Genomic DNA, 13668 nt, shown 5'->3' on the forward strand with positions numbered 1-13668 from the left:
TCTGCATAAGATAGAAACATGCAGGACATACAGATCCTAAAGTAAATGCTTATTATATTACACTAGAGGCCCGGTGCACAAATTTGTGCACCAATGGGGTCCCTCGGCCTGGCCTACGCCCTCTCGCAATCCGGGACCCCTCAGGTGGTGTCAGACTGCCGCTTTCGGCCCGATCCCTGCAGGCCAGGCCTCTAGTATGCATATAACAGTGGTTCTCAACCTTTCTAATGCGACCTGTTCGCTAGCAGGGTCACCTAAGACCATCGGAAAACACAGATATTTACATTACAATTCATAACAGTAGCAAAATTACAGTTATGAAGTAGCAACGAAAATAATTTTATGGCCGAAACCGGTTTGGCTCAATGGATAGAGCGTCGGTCTGCGGACTGAAAGGTCCCAGGTTCGATTCCGGTCAAGGGCATGTACATTGGCTGCGGGCACATCCCTGGTAGGGGTTGTGCAGGAGGCAGCTGGTCGATGATTCTCTCTCATCGATGTTTCTAGCTCTCTATCCCTCTCCCTTCCTCTCTGTAAAAAATCAATAAAATATATTTAAAAAAAAAAAAAAGAAAATAATTTTATGGTTGGGGGTCACCACAACATGAGGAACTGTATTAAAGGGTCACGGCATTAGAAAGGTTGAGAACCACTGGCATATAAGATCTTTGGTTAATCTCTTCCCGCCCTCCCACCCCTTCCCTCTGAGATTCATCAGTCTGTTCCATGTTTCCATGCCTGTGTATTAAGCATCTGGCCCTTGGTGGTCAGTGCATGTCATAGCTACTGGACAAACGGTCTCTTAGACTTTTATATATATAGATTTCGCTGGCAAGATTATAAACCAGAGGTTAGAAATAAATCTGGCAGCCCTGGCTGGTGTGGATCAGTTGGTTGAATGTCATCCAATACACCAAAAGGTCGCCAGTTTGATTCCCAATCAGGGCACATGCCCAGGTTGCTGGTGAATTGTTGCTGGCTCAGGAGGCAGCTGATCACTGATGTTTCTCTCTCCCTCTCCCTTCCTCTCTAAAATCAATAAAAACATATTTTTTAAAACAAGAAAAAGGCCTAGCTGGTGTTGCTCAGTGGTGGAGTGTCGACCTGTGAACCAGGAGGTCACAGTTCAATTCTTGGTCAGGGCACATGCCCAGGTTGCAGGCTTGATCCCAAGTAGGGCGTGTGCAGGAAGCAGCCGATCAATGATTCTTTCTCATCATTAATGTTTCTATCTCTCTCTCCCTCTCCCTTCCTCTCTGAAATAAATAAAAATATTTAAAAACAAAGATGATATACTAATGACCAATAAATACATGAAAAGATGCTCAATGTCATTAGTCATCAGAGAACTGCAAATCAAAACCACAATGGCCTGGCTGGAGTGGCTCAGTGGTTGAGCATCAACCTATGAACCCTCTCTTTCCCTTCCTCTTGAAATCAATAAAACTATATAAAAAACACACACACACAATAAGATAGCAAGTCACACCCACTAGGATGGCTATAATCAAAAAGAAAATAACAAGTGTTGACAAGGCTGTGGAAAGAGTAGAACCCTAGTATATTGCTAGCGGGAGTGTAAAATGGTACAGTTGCTTTGGAAAATGGTTTGGTGGTTCCTCAAAAAGTTCGAATAATCAAAAACAGAGAATTATCCTATGACCCAGGAATTCCATTCATAGATAAATATCCAAAAGAATTGAAAACAGGTATTCAAACAAAAACTTGTACAAAAATATTCCTGGTAGCATTATTCACAATAGCCAAAAAGGTAGAATCCCAAATATCCATCAACTGATGAATGGATAAGCAAAATGTGATATACAATAAGTCCTCACTTAACAACATCAATAAGTTCTTGGAACCTGCAACTTTAAAAAAGTGTTTCTTATTGATTTTAGAGAGAGAGATAGGAGGGGGGGAGAGAGAGAGAGAGAGAGAGAAACTTTGATTTGTTGTTCCACTTATTTATGCATTCATTGGTTGATTCTTGTAATGTGCCTTGACCGGGGATCAAACCCACAACCTTGGCATACTGGAATGGCACTCCAATCAACTGATCTACTCAGCCAGAGCAGGAAACTGCAATTTTATAATGAAACCAATTTTGCCATAGGCTAATTGGTATAAACTTACATTTCTACGGCATGTTTTTGGTCACAAAACATTACCAAACTTCTAAATTAAGACCTAATATTAACATTGAGATAAATGAGCTATCCATATTTTTAAAAGATTAATAAAAATGAGTTAAGATAATTATTTTCCAACCTGCTTATTCCAGTTCAGGATTGAGAGTGGCCAGAGCTTATTCCCGCAGCTCAGGGCGCAAGTGGGAGCCAACCACCCTGGACAGAATGCCCTTCCATTGTAGCAAGTATTCACACCCATACTCAGACTGAGATAATTTAGATACACCAATTAACCTAACATGCACATATCTGGAGTGTGGAAGGAAACCAGAATGCCCAGAGAAAATGCATGCAGACACAGGGAGAACATGCAAACTCCACACATTGGTCCTGGCCAGAAATCTTTTTTTTTTTCTTTTTCTCGTCAATGTAATAATAACACAATGTCATTTGAGGACTGCTGTATTCCTACAGAATATTATTCTGGCAAAAAAAGGAGTAAAGTACTGATACATACTACAACAGGGATGAATCTCAAAAACATTATGCTAAGTGGAAGTAGCCAGATAAAAAGGTCACATTTGTATAATTATATTTATACTAGAGGCCCAGTGCATGAACTTCATGCACGGGGGGGGGGGGGGGGGTGTCCCCTCAGCCCAGCCTGCACCCTCTCCAATTGGGACCCTCCAGGGGATGTCCGACTGCCAGTTTAGGCCTGATTCCAGTTGGATATCCCTCTCACAATCCTGGACCGCTGGCTCCTAACTGCTCGCCTGCCTGCCTGATCGCCCCTAACTGCCCCCCCCACCAGCCTGGTTGCCCCCAACTGCTCCCCCACGCTGGCCTGGTCGCCCCCAACTGCCCCTCCTGCCAGCCTGGTCGCCCCACGCAGCCTATTCAGTCATTGGGTCGTCTCTCGCTAACCCCCCTGCTGGCCTGGTCACCCCACGCAGCCTGCTTTTCAGTCGTTTGGTCGTCCCTCACTAACCCCCCTGCCGGCCATGTCGACCCCCGCAGCCTGCTGTTTGGTCATCAATGACGGCGTCCTGGACAATTTGCATATTCCTCTATTACTAGTATAGATAAACTATCCAGGATAGATAAATCAATCAAGACAAAAAAACAGCTTAGTTAGTAGTTGCCAAGTGCTGGAAAATGGAGAAATGGGGAATGACAGCTTAATGTGTACAAGTTCCCTTTTGGGGTGATGAAAATGTTTTGGAATTTGATTTAGGTGATGGTTGCACAACACTGTGAAACATACGAAATGCCACTGGATTGCACAACTTAAAATGTTTAATTATATGTTATATGACTTTTACCTCATTAAAAAAAAAAAACACCCAACAGAGTAGTTTCTAAATGTTTGTTGCAATGTGAAATCTGACACCTTATCATAATTATTACAATTAAAATACATTGGCCTATCTTACACTGTGAATGAATCTTTTACCCAAAAATTATTTTGTTACATCTCAAGCATTGGTAATCTGAAAAATTCTGGTCCACTAAGTCATGTAGATTTCAATGTTGACATATTTCATTATACAATAGTTTTAAAAATCACATTTGAAGTAAGTGCAAGATGGCGGTGTAGGTAAATGCTGGTACTCGTGGCCTTCCACAACCACATCAAAATTACAACTAAAATACAGAACCACCATCATTCAGAACCACATGAAACCTGGCTGAATGGAACTCCTACAACTACAAAAGTAAAGAAGCAAGCACATTTAGACTGATAGGAGGAGGAGGGGCATGGAAGGGGCTGGTTGGACACACACATGTGGCATGTTTTTAAAGGGGTATCGCCACTGCAGAGGCCTCCTTTGAGAAGCAAGGGGTCCCAGACCCACACCAAATCCCTAGCCCAGGGTTCCAGAGCTGGAAAGAGAAAGTTCCATAACTTAAGGCTGTAAAAACCAGCAGGGATTGTGGCAGAGTGACCAAGAAGCTGCTGGAGACCCAGGCAGTCCCTCTTAAAGGGCCGGCACAGGGACTTACTCGGATTCGATCCCTCTGAGTTTCAGTGCTAGGTGGTGGCATTGGGGGGGACCAGAGACATACTGGGAGGAACTGGATTGTCTGGCATGGGGCAGGAACTTGGCATTGGCTTTCTCCCAGATGGAGGTGCTCACAGGGGTCATTGTTCCTGTGCTGGGACCTCCCCAGTCCTAGAGCTGACTGGCAGCCATGTCTGAGTTTCCATCAGTGGGGCTCACACTGTTCACTCCATCCTGGTGATTCCCTGAGATCCCACCCCACCCAACTTGCAGCCCCAAGCTGTTTGCAGCAGCTTTTCCATTTGAATAGCCTTTCCTGGCTCAGGATTCAGGCTTTCCTAAAATCTCTTAAACAAGCAGCAGCTGGAGTCAGCATGCCACATCTATACCAGTGGTCAGCAAACTCATTAGTCAACAGAGCCAAATATCAACAGTACAACGATTGAAATTTCTTTTGAGAGCCCAATTTTTCAAACTTAAACTTCTTCTAATGCCACTTCTTCAAAATAGACTCGCCCAGGCTATGGTATTTTGTGGAAGAGCCACACTCAAGGGGCCAAAGAGCCTCATGTGGCTCACAAGCCACAGTTTGCTGACCACGGCCCTATATCTATCAATAAGAGGCCCAAGACCCAGCACTAGCACCAGCCTGCCTTGCTTCACAACTTGACCTTGTCTGGGCACTTCCAAGACCAATACAAACAGCAACCATCTGCAGATTGCTTGTCCCCAGGCAGTGGCTGACTTTGCACCTCCTGGGAGGCGCAAAATGGTAATAAATATATATCTATCAACAATCCATCTAAAAATCAAAATAAATGAACAAGCAATCTAATGAAAATAAACTGAGGAATAAAATAGAACCAGAGGCATGAAAACATGGAACAGACTGATGAATCTCAGAAGGGAGGAGGGAAGGGGGCAGAGAGATATTAACAAAATACCTTATTGCATATATGCATTACCTATAGACACAGACAATAGGGTGGTGAAAGCCTAGGGTGGGGCGGGAATTGGGTAGAGGGGGGCAATGAGGGGATGGGGAAGACGTATGTAATACTCTCAACAATAAAGATTTTTTTAAAAATTACTTTTGTTAACATCACCGTTAATCGCACTGGGAAAGTAAGTTCTGGGAAGCTGTCAAACTCATGGTTTAATTTTATTTAAGTTTTATTACTGGGCACAAAGAGTCATCCCATGCACCAAGAGGTTGCTGGTTAAATTCCTGGTCAGGGCACATGCCTGTATTTCAGGCATGAGCCCCAGTGGGGGTTATGCAGGAGGCAGCCAATCGATGTTCTGCTTTCACATCGATGTTTCCTTCTCCCTCTCCCTTCCTCTCTCTCTAAAAACCAATAAAAGTATTATAAAAATAAACAAGTAAATAAAACAAAAAGGGCTATAGTAATTTAAATATTTCTCCTTTTACAGAAGAGATACAATAAGTAACTTTCCAAAGTCTCAGTCTGTAAATGCTTAAGCCTGATTCAAACACAGGTCTTTCTTACTGCAAGGTCCATGTTCTTAATCATCATACTATATTATCTACTAGAGGCCCAGTGCACAAATTTCGTGCAGGGGGGGGGGGTCCTTCAGCCCGGCCTGCACCCTCTCTAGGCCCTGCAGTCGGACATCTTTAGTGCTGCTGTGGAGGGGGGAGAGGCTCACGCCACTGCCGCTGCACTCGCCAGCCGTGAGCCTGGCTTCTGGCTGAGTGGTGCGCCCCCTGTGGGAGCACACTGACCACCAGGGGGCAGCTCCTGCATTGAGAATCTGCCCCTTGGTGGTCAGTGCGTGTCATAGTGACCAATCGTCCTGCTGTCCAGTTGATTTGCATATTAACCTTTATTATATAGGATATTGTCATTTTGGTTTTTTAATCCAAACTGATAAGATAGTAATTCTAAATTGAAACAGACCATTGTTGTTTACTTGCTCTTAGTGTCTTTTTTCTATATCGAGTTTACTACATAAACCTTGGCTCATATTCTGAAGGAAGAGCCTATTTTAGATGACATACTGTTCAGTAATATGCACCAAGGATCTTATGCTTAACTGTGACAAGATGTGCTGCCTAAAAAAAACTAATGGATTAGGAGGTAAGCAGTCCTTTCCCACTGTCACCTTATAAGTTAGCACAAATATATTATTACTAGAGGCCCGGTGCACGAATTCGTGCACGGGGGGGGGGGGGGTCATGTCCCTCAGCCCAGCCTGCACTCTCTCCAATCTGGGACCCCTCGAGGGATGTCCGACTGCCTGTTTAGGATCGGGCCTAAACGGGCAGTCAGACATCCCTCTCACAATCCAAGACTGCTGGCTCCTAACTGCTCGCCTGCCTGCCTTCCTGCCTGCCTCTAACCGCTTCTGCCTGCCAGCCTGATCACCCCTAACCACTCCCCTGCCAGCCTGATTGATGCCTAACTGCTCCCCTGCCAGCCTGTTTGCCCCTATCTGCCCTCCCCTCCAGGCCTGGTCACCCCTAACTGCCCTCCCCTGCAGGGCTGGTCCCCCCCAACTGCTCTCCCCTGCAAGCCTGGGTCCCCCCCAACTGCCCTTCCCTGCAGGCCCAATAGCCCCAACTTCCCTCCTCTGCCAGCCTGGTCACTCTTAACTGCCCTCCCCTGCAGGCTTGATGGCCCCCAACAGCCCTCCTTTGCAGGCCTGGTCCCTCCCAACTGCCCTCCCCTACTGGCCTGATTGCCCACAGCTGCCCTCTCTTGCAGGCCTGGTCCCTCTCAACTGCCCTCCCCTGCTGGCCATCTTGTGGTGCCCATCTTGTGTCCATATGGGGGCAGTCATCTTTGACCACATGGGGGCAGCCATTTTGTGTGCTGGAGTGATGGTTAATTTGCATATTACTCTTTTATTAGATAGGATACTAGTATGTTATATATTATAAAAATATAAATCAGCACAATAATTCTGACATATACCAAAGGAAATCTGCCAGACATAATTTAAAACAGGTGATATTAGAATAAAGGAAACAGAGGTGGTCAAAGGGCAGATTTCATACATTCTTCAAAACTACTCTTCAGATATCCCTAAACAGTAAAAAGGGCCTATGAGAATTAAGCAAAAAGAGGGGGAAAAGAGAAAAAAATCTACTACTAATAGAATGTGCTAACTTAACTTATGCCTCACTGGTGATAACTACATAACCATAAGATTATTCCTTCTAATCGGCTTTCAGGTACCAAGAGAAAAGTTAAAAGTCAAAGGCTACAAAAGAGCCTCTTGAAACCTATCAGTCCAAAAAGCAAGCATCATACAGACAGAATCTTAAATTAAGAGAGAATGGTGCCCTAGCTGGTTTGGCTCAGTGGATAGAGCATTGGCCTATGGGTTCAATTCCGGTCAAAGGCACATGCCTGGGTTGGGGGCTCAATCCCCAGTAGGGTGCGTGCAGGAAGCAGTCAATCAATGATTCTCTCTCATCATAGATGTTTCTCTCTCTCTCCCTCTCCCTTCCTCTCTGAAATCAACAAAAATATATTAAAAAAAGAGAGGATGGTAAGGAATGAAATAATCCTTACATCTTCCCTTCCCTTTATATTCAATGTAAACCAGTATAAAAGGTAAGACATGACAATACCACACATATAACACATGTAAAATGGTACCCATGCATTACCAAATAATAGTATAAGAAGACAATATCAATTCAAAAAGGTAATTATTACTTCTAAGAATTAGGGAATCTCACAACTCTGACTGTATCTTCTAAGCCTTCTAGGTTTCAGGTAGGCTGGACTGTTGCTGTTTGGTCTTCTAGTATTCAACTGACTGTGAAATGATCTCCCTTAATTCACTGATAAAGGAAACTTGAAAGAGTGGGCTCCAGCTACTCAGTGTGGGGAAATATCTCAGGGCAGTCTAGGGAATAAGCAACCCAGCCACTCTGGTAAATCCATCTGCCAACCCATAAAAAAAAGCATAACATCATAAGTACCTCCTAACATTTGCACCAAAACTGAAAAATATACATCTATTCAAAGATTGTTGCTTGTAAAAATGTAGCTATAACATAAATTCATAGGCTATAACCAAAATATTAAATTAAGGAGCTACTCCAGACTACAACCTGACAAACCTTATTATAAGATAAACTAGTTCAAAAGTTCCCTCCCACGCTAAGCTCTCCATACCTAATTATTGCATTATTCTGAATGGTCAGACAGGGGCAAAAATAAACTCTCATGTTACAGTATGACTCTCTGTTACTCATTAATATACTTTATTTCACATTTCCACCTAACACAAGAGCTACTTAATTTATGTACCACACCTAGGAAGCACATAGAGAAATTAAGAAAAAGGGCACCATGGTAAATTGATGGTAAGCTAAAATATAATTTCTGAATGAATATTAGACTTCTAATTACCAGTAAGAGATACATTTATTCCAAATGAATCCCAAAATTGTGTCACCAACAATATCTGGAAGCTTAAATCTTTTTCCTCCTTTTCTTTTGTACAACTGTAACTTTGCAACAGATGGTGGAGAGGGGGGATTATGGCATTTTTATAATATTCTAAATAGAACAACAAGAAATAAAAAATAAGGGAAGGGGTGGGGGATAAATGGTGATGAAGAGAGACATGACTTGTGGCAGTGAACACACAATATACAGATGATGTATTATAGAACTGTATACCTTAAACCTATTTAATTTTATTAACCAATGTAACCTCAAAAAATTCATTTAAAAAGGAAAGAAAAAAAAGAAATAAACAAGAAGCCCTGGCCAGATAACTCAGTTTATCTGTTGGTTGCAGCATTGTCCTGATACAACCAAGGTGTGGGTTTGATCCTGATCAGGGGACATATGAGAATCAGCCAAGTGGGACAGCAGATTTCTCTCTCTCCTCTCTCTCTCTCTCTCTCTCTCTCTCTCTCTCTCAAAATCAATCAATACTTCTTTAAAAAAGAAAAGAGAAAAAAAGGGGGAAACTCAAAGGAGTAGCTAATAGATATTTTTTCTCTATTATTTGGCTTTTGTTTCTCCTTAAGATCATCCTGTTGCCCACCCACCCCTGTACCCTTGGCAACCCTGAATGATTAGAAACAGTTTGGAGAGAAATAAAAGTATCTTAACAAATTACAGCTGTTAAATCCAAGAGGCATTTCTCTTCTAGTCACCCCTCTTCTTCAAATAAACATACCTCTAAATGAGGGCAGGAAGAAGAAACAGAAAAACTGCTTCACCTCCCAAGAGTTACTACTTCCACTAGGAACATGGTCATTACCACTGGAACCGAGAAGCTCTCTCTCATATTGCCACAACAAATATGTTTTTGTTTTTTTGAAGACAGCAAGGAAAAAAGTGTGTGTATGTATGTGTGTGTCAAAAGGATCTTTTTCTTGCCCTAATAAGCCTTCCCCTTTTCCTTGTCCATCAGCCCAAGTGAGCAGAGATGACGCAGACTTCCTTATATAATAGCCTGTGATTTCCTAGACTGCAGGCCTTTCCCTTTGTGTTCTGTATACACATACACACAGGAGTGCACATATTCTCATTGCTTTGCAGCCACTGGCATGATGCCAGCACTCAGTCAGCTGGTTGATTCCATTCACAGAGCAGGGTTGGAGCTGACATGGAAAAGGGAGGGGGTGGGGGGTGAGGGTAAGGGGGAACTGGAAACATCACTGCTACAGACAAAAGAAAAATATTTTTTAAAAAAGAAGAAAATCTTAGCATAATATTCCTCTTACAGCTTTAGCTCAAAGAAAACTAGAAGCGAGAGACCATTATACAAAAGGATGAAGCAGAAGGGTTGAGGATCCAAACCGAAAGCTTTATATGAGAAACAATTACTCCTCAACAAATTTTAAAAAGCAAGAGTATGTATTACTTCACTCTCATCAGAAACCTCGGCATATCATCTCTACACATAGGAAAAGGCTGTGAGAAACTCAGAACAATTTTGAGTTTCTGCTTTTAAAAAAAGAAGGGGGGGGGGGGGAGCCAAGACAGTTAAAAGTACTTACAGGTATACATTTTTCTGCTCCCTCCTCTAGCTGCCAGGAAAGCTGGAGACAAGAAAAGGGGGGGAAACAGAAAAAGGAGGAAAAGAGGAATAAGAGATGGGTTTGGGTTTGGGGTTTTTTTAGAGGGGGTAGAGAGGGAAGGTTCCCTTTTTCTTTTCTATCATACGGCAGAGAGTGGCCCCATACGTGCCAGCCCCCTTGAGAGACCTGCACAAACCCAGTCTCTCCAAGCGGGCACTGCCCTGCCAATCACATGGCGTACTGTTATATTAAACAAAAGAAACAAGGGGATGCTTACTTTTACCCATGATGCCTAGCGGGGGCAGGGGAGGGGGGAGAAAAACCAGTTGTAGCCGGTTTATAACCTCAGGACATAGAATTATCTCTTAATTTTTTAAAGTCATTTGTGATACAAAAAAAAAATCAGTCTCCCCACCCTAACTCCCCCCTCCCAATTATTCTGGCCTAGTGCCAAACTTTGCCTTCATTCGTGAGAGCTAGTTTCCTCTCAAATCATGATGCTTTAACTGTTTAGTTTCCAAAGCCAACATCCAAGACAGGAAATGACTGCATCAATACCAAAACATACCTCAAATAATAATAAAAAAACGACATATTGCCAACCAAGCTCCTTTTCTTTATCCTTTATTGCTAGTGCTAGAGAACAGACAACAGTATGATAGTAAATGTGTTCATTAAAGATTTTTTCCTGAACTTGTCCCACACACTGCTTAGGGCAGTTGAATCCATATCTAATACAAATTATAGCAAACTTTCACAGCAAAGTAGTCATGACAGTATATGCACACTATAAAAATGGCTTAGGCCCTTCTTATGTATGTATTTACCGCAACTTTAAAAATAATAATACATTTTAAATGGCTTAGGCCCAGCCATAATATGGTTACAAAATTATTTTATTTTTGTGTCCTATCTAGAACCTCTTTCCTCTTCATATTCCAGCAAACTCCTTACCCATTGTAATCATTTACTACACATATCCTTACTAGAGGCCCAGTGCATGGATTCGTGCACGGGTGATGGGGTCCCTCAGCCTGGTCTGAGCCCTCTCACAATCCGGGACCCCTTGGGGGATGTCAGACTGCGGGGTTTCGGCCCAATCCCCGCAGGCCAGTTGATTGGGCCAAAACCCGGCAGTCCAACATCCCCCTGAGGGATGTAGCAGTGCCAAAGCAGCAGGCGGCCAGGGAGGAACCCCAGCCGGGGCTGGGCCCAGCTCTGCTGCCGCTCATCCCGCCCTACTGCGCCTGTCACTGCCGCCTGGCAGTGCTGCCATGGAAGCGGGAGAGGCTCCTGCCCCCGCAGCTGCCCCCCAGCCCTGAGCCGGATTCTGGCTAAGAGGCACTCCCGCTGTGGGAGTGCACTGACCACCAGGTGGCAGCTCCTGCGTTGAACATCTGCCCCCTGGTGGTCAGTGCATTTTATAGCAACCGATCCACTGGCCGTTCTGATCATTCGGTAGTAACCTTCGCTTAGGCTTTTATATAGATAGATAGATAGATTGATAGATAGATAGATGTCATTCTATATAGATAGATGTCATTCTATGACAGATCAAGACCGTAGACATATCTGAGTCTCGCCCCCTGATCAACCTTCCTTTTCCTGTTTTAGAGCAACTGTCTCCAATCACTTTGTAAGACATTTTCCTTTCCCAAAAGTACTTAGAAGGGTCTGAAACTGGTGATGAAGAAATTCAAGCAAACCAAAAAGCTAAGGCAATGGTAATTGTATGGAGATCTACTGGCTGGAGACTTTAACTCTAGAATCTTTGTTTGAGGGAATATGTTCTATATAAACAGTAACAAGGCATAACGAGGGGGCAGGGAAGATTTCCTTACTTTTCAATTGGTATCTCTTATCAACATACCACCCAAATGAATGCCTCATTTGGGCCTCTGAAAGTCATCACAATTGTACTTACTCCCATCAGAATCTCTCAAACACTTGCTTTTTCCAAAAACTAAAGCTTCTAGAATCTATAGAATATAGAGAAAAAAATCAACATCCCATCCAAAAATATTAATTTGTAAATAAAAGCTTTCCTGAGCAATTTAATATTAACTTCAATTTTCAGAAAATGAATTTGAATACTGACCTAAATTTGAAATAGACAGCATTGGCCACTTGCATAAGGCATTCAATAATTTACAAACTATAACGGAAAACTCTACATCTATACCAAGGTAAGCTGCAAGTTGTTGATGTACCACCTCAGTCACAGTAAGTGGTACTTAATAGGGGCCCATTAGAGATCTTTAGATCTAAGTACTGTTATCATTTTAGGAGCTAAAGGGGGAAAATGATATCTGTAACATATGGGGGCAAAGAAAATAATCCCTTTTCCTCTTACTCAAAACATTTCCACAAGAGACCAACTATGAATTTTAAAATAAAGATCACTAGTTCTATGTTTGATCAGGGGAGGGAAGAGTGTTTATCTTTTAACTAGAGGCCCAATGCACGAAATTCGTGCAAGAGTAGGCCTTCCTTTCCCCAGCTGCTGGCACCAGCTTCCCTCTGGCACCCTGGGACCCGGGCTTCCCTCGAAGCCCCGGCTTTGTCTGGAAGGTCGTCTGGAAAGTCGTCCGGTCTAATTAGCATATTACACTTTTATTATTATAATCATTCACAGATCATGCTCATTTAACTCCACTGAATACATTTGACTATATTTAAACCCTGGTCAATTTTTATCAGTCTTTAAGATAATATAAAAGGCTTAGATACAATTATGCTGTCACTAGTGATTACCATAAGCCATGAATTAATTCTTGAATAATTACATAGGAAAAAGCATACAATATGTTGACTACAATAGAGTAAACTCTCAATTTTGTGCACCTCGATTTAACGAACTTAGGACTTAACAGACAAAATACCAGCCTGTATGTCATATGTGAAAATGAACACTGTTAATTTTAAAATGCTTTTAACTAAGATTTGTTAACTAAGATTTGCTTATAATTAAATTAACAGCTTATTTTTTTGTTATTAATTCACTGTTAACAAATTTTAGTGAATAGGCCAAATGTTGGGAAAAACACTGTAGTAATTTCACCGACATAAATATTACCTTTCACCGACATAAATATTACCTATCTACAACTATAGTCTACATATTTATATCCAAGAGTCACCACCACTCGTAAACAATGTTCTGTGAATGATTAGGACGTGATCAATCGATAATTGGTTCTGTTGTCCCATGGTGTGACTTTCTGCAGCAGTTTTAAAAATATATTTTTTTTATGATTTCAGAGAGGAAGGGAGATATAGAAGCATCAATGATAAGAATCACTGATCGGCTGCCTCCTGCATGCCCTCTACTGGGGATAGAGCCCACAACCCAGGCACGTGCCCTGTTTGGGAATCAAACTATGACTTCCTGGTTTATGGGTTGACACTCATCCATTGAGTCACGCTGGCTGGGCTCTACAGCAGTTTTGTGTTTTTTTAATTGATTTCAGAAAGGAAGGGAGAGGGAGAGAGAGACAGAAACATCAATGAT

The 13668-nt window shown here is 42.5% G+C and overlaps 1 protein-coding gene across 1 annotated transcript in view; it reads right to left on the reverse strand.

Annotated features, from left to right (window-relative positions):
- GATAD2B (GATA zinc finger domain containing 2B) overlaps positions 1-13668 on the reverse strand; it is a 79277-nt gene that overhangs the window by 35026 nt on the left and 30583 nt on the right. The window lies entirely within an intron of this gene.

Source organism: Eptesicus fuscus, chromosome 22 (genome assembly GCF_027574615.1).
Source record: "Eptesicus fuscus isolate TK198812 chromosome 22, DD_ASM_mEF_20220401, whole genome shotgun sequence".
Lineage (NCBI taxonomy): Eukaryota > Metazoa > Chordata > Mammalia > Chiroptera > Vespertilionidae > Eptesicus > Eptesicus fuscus.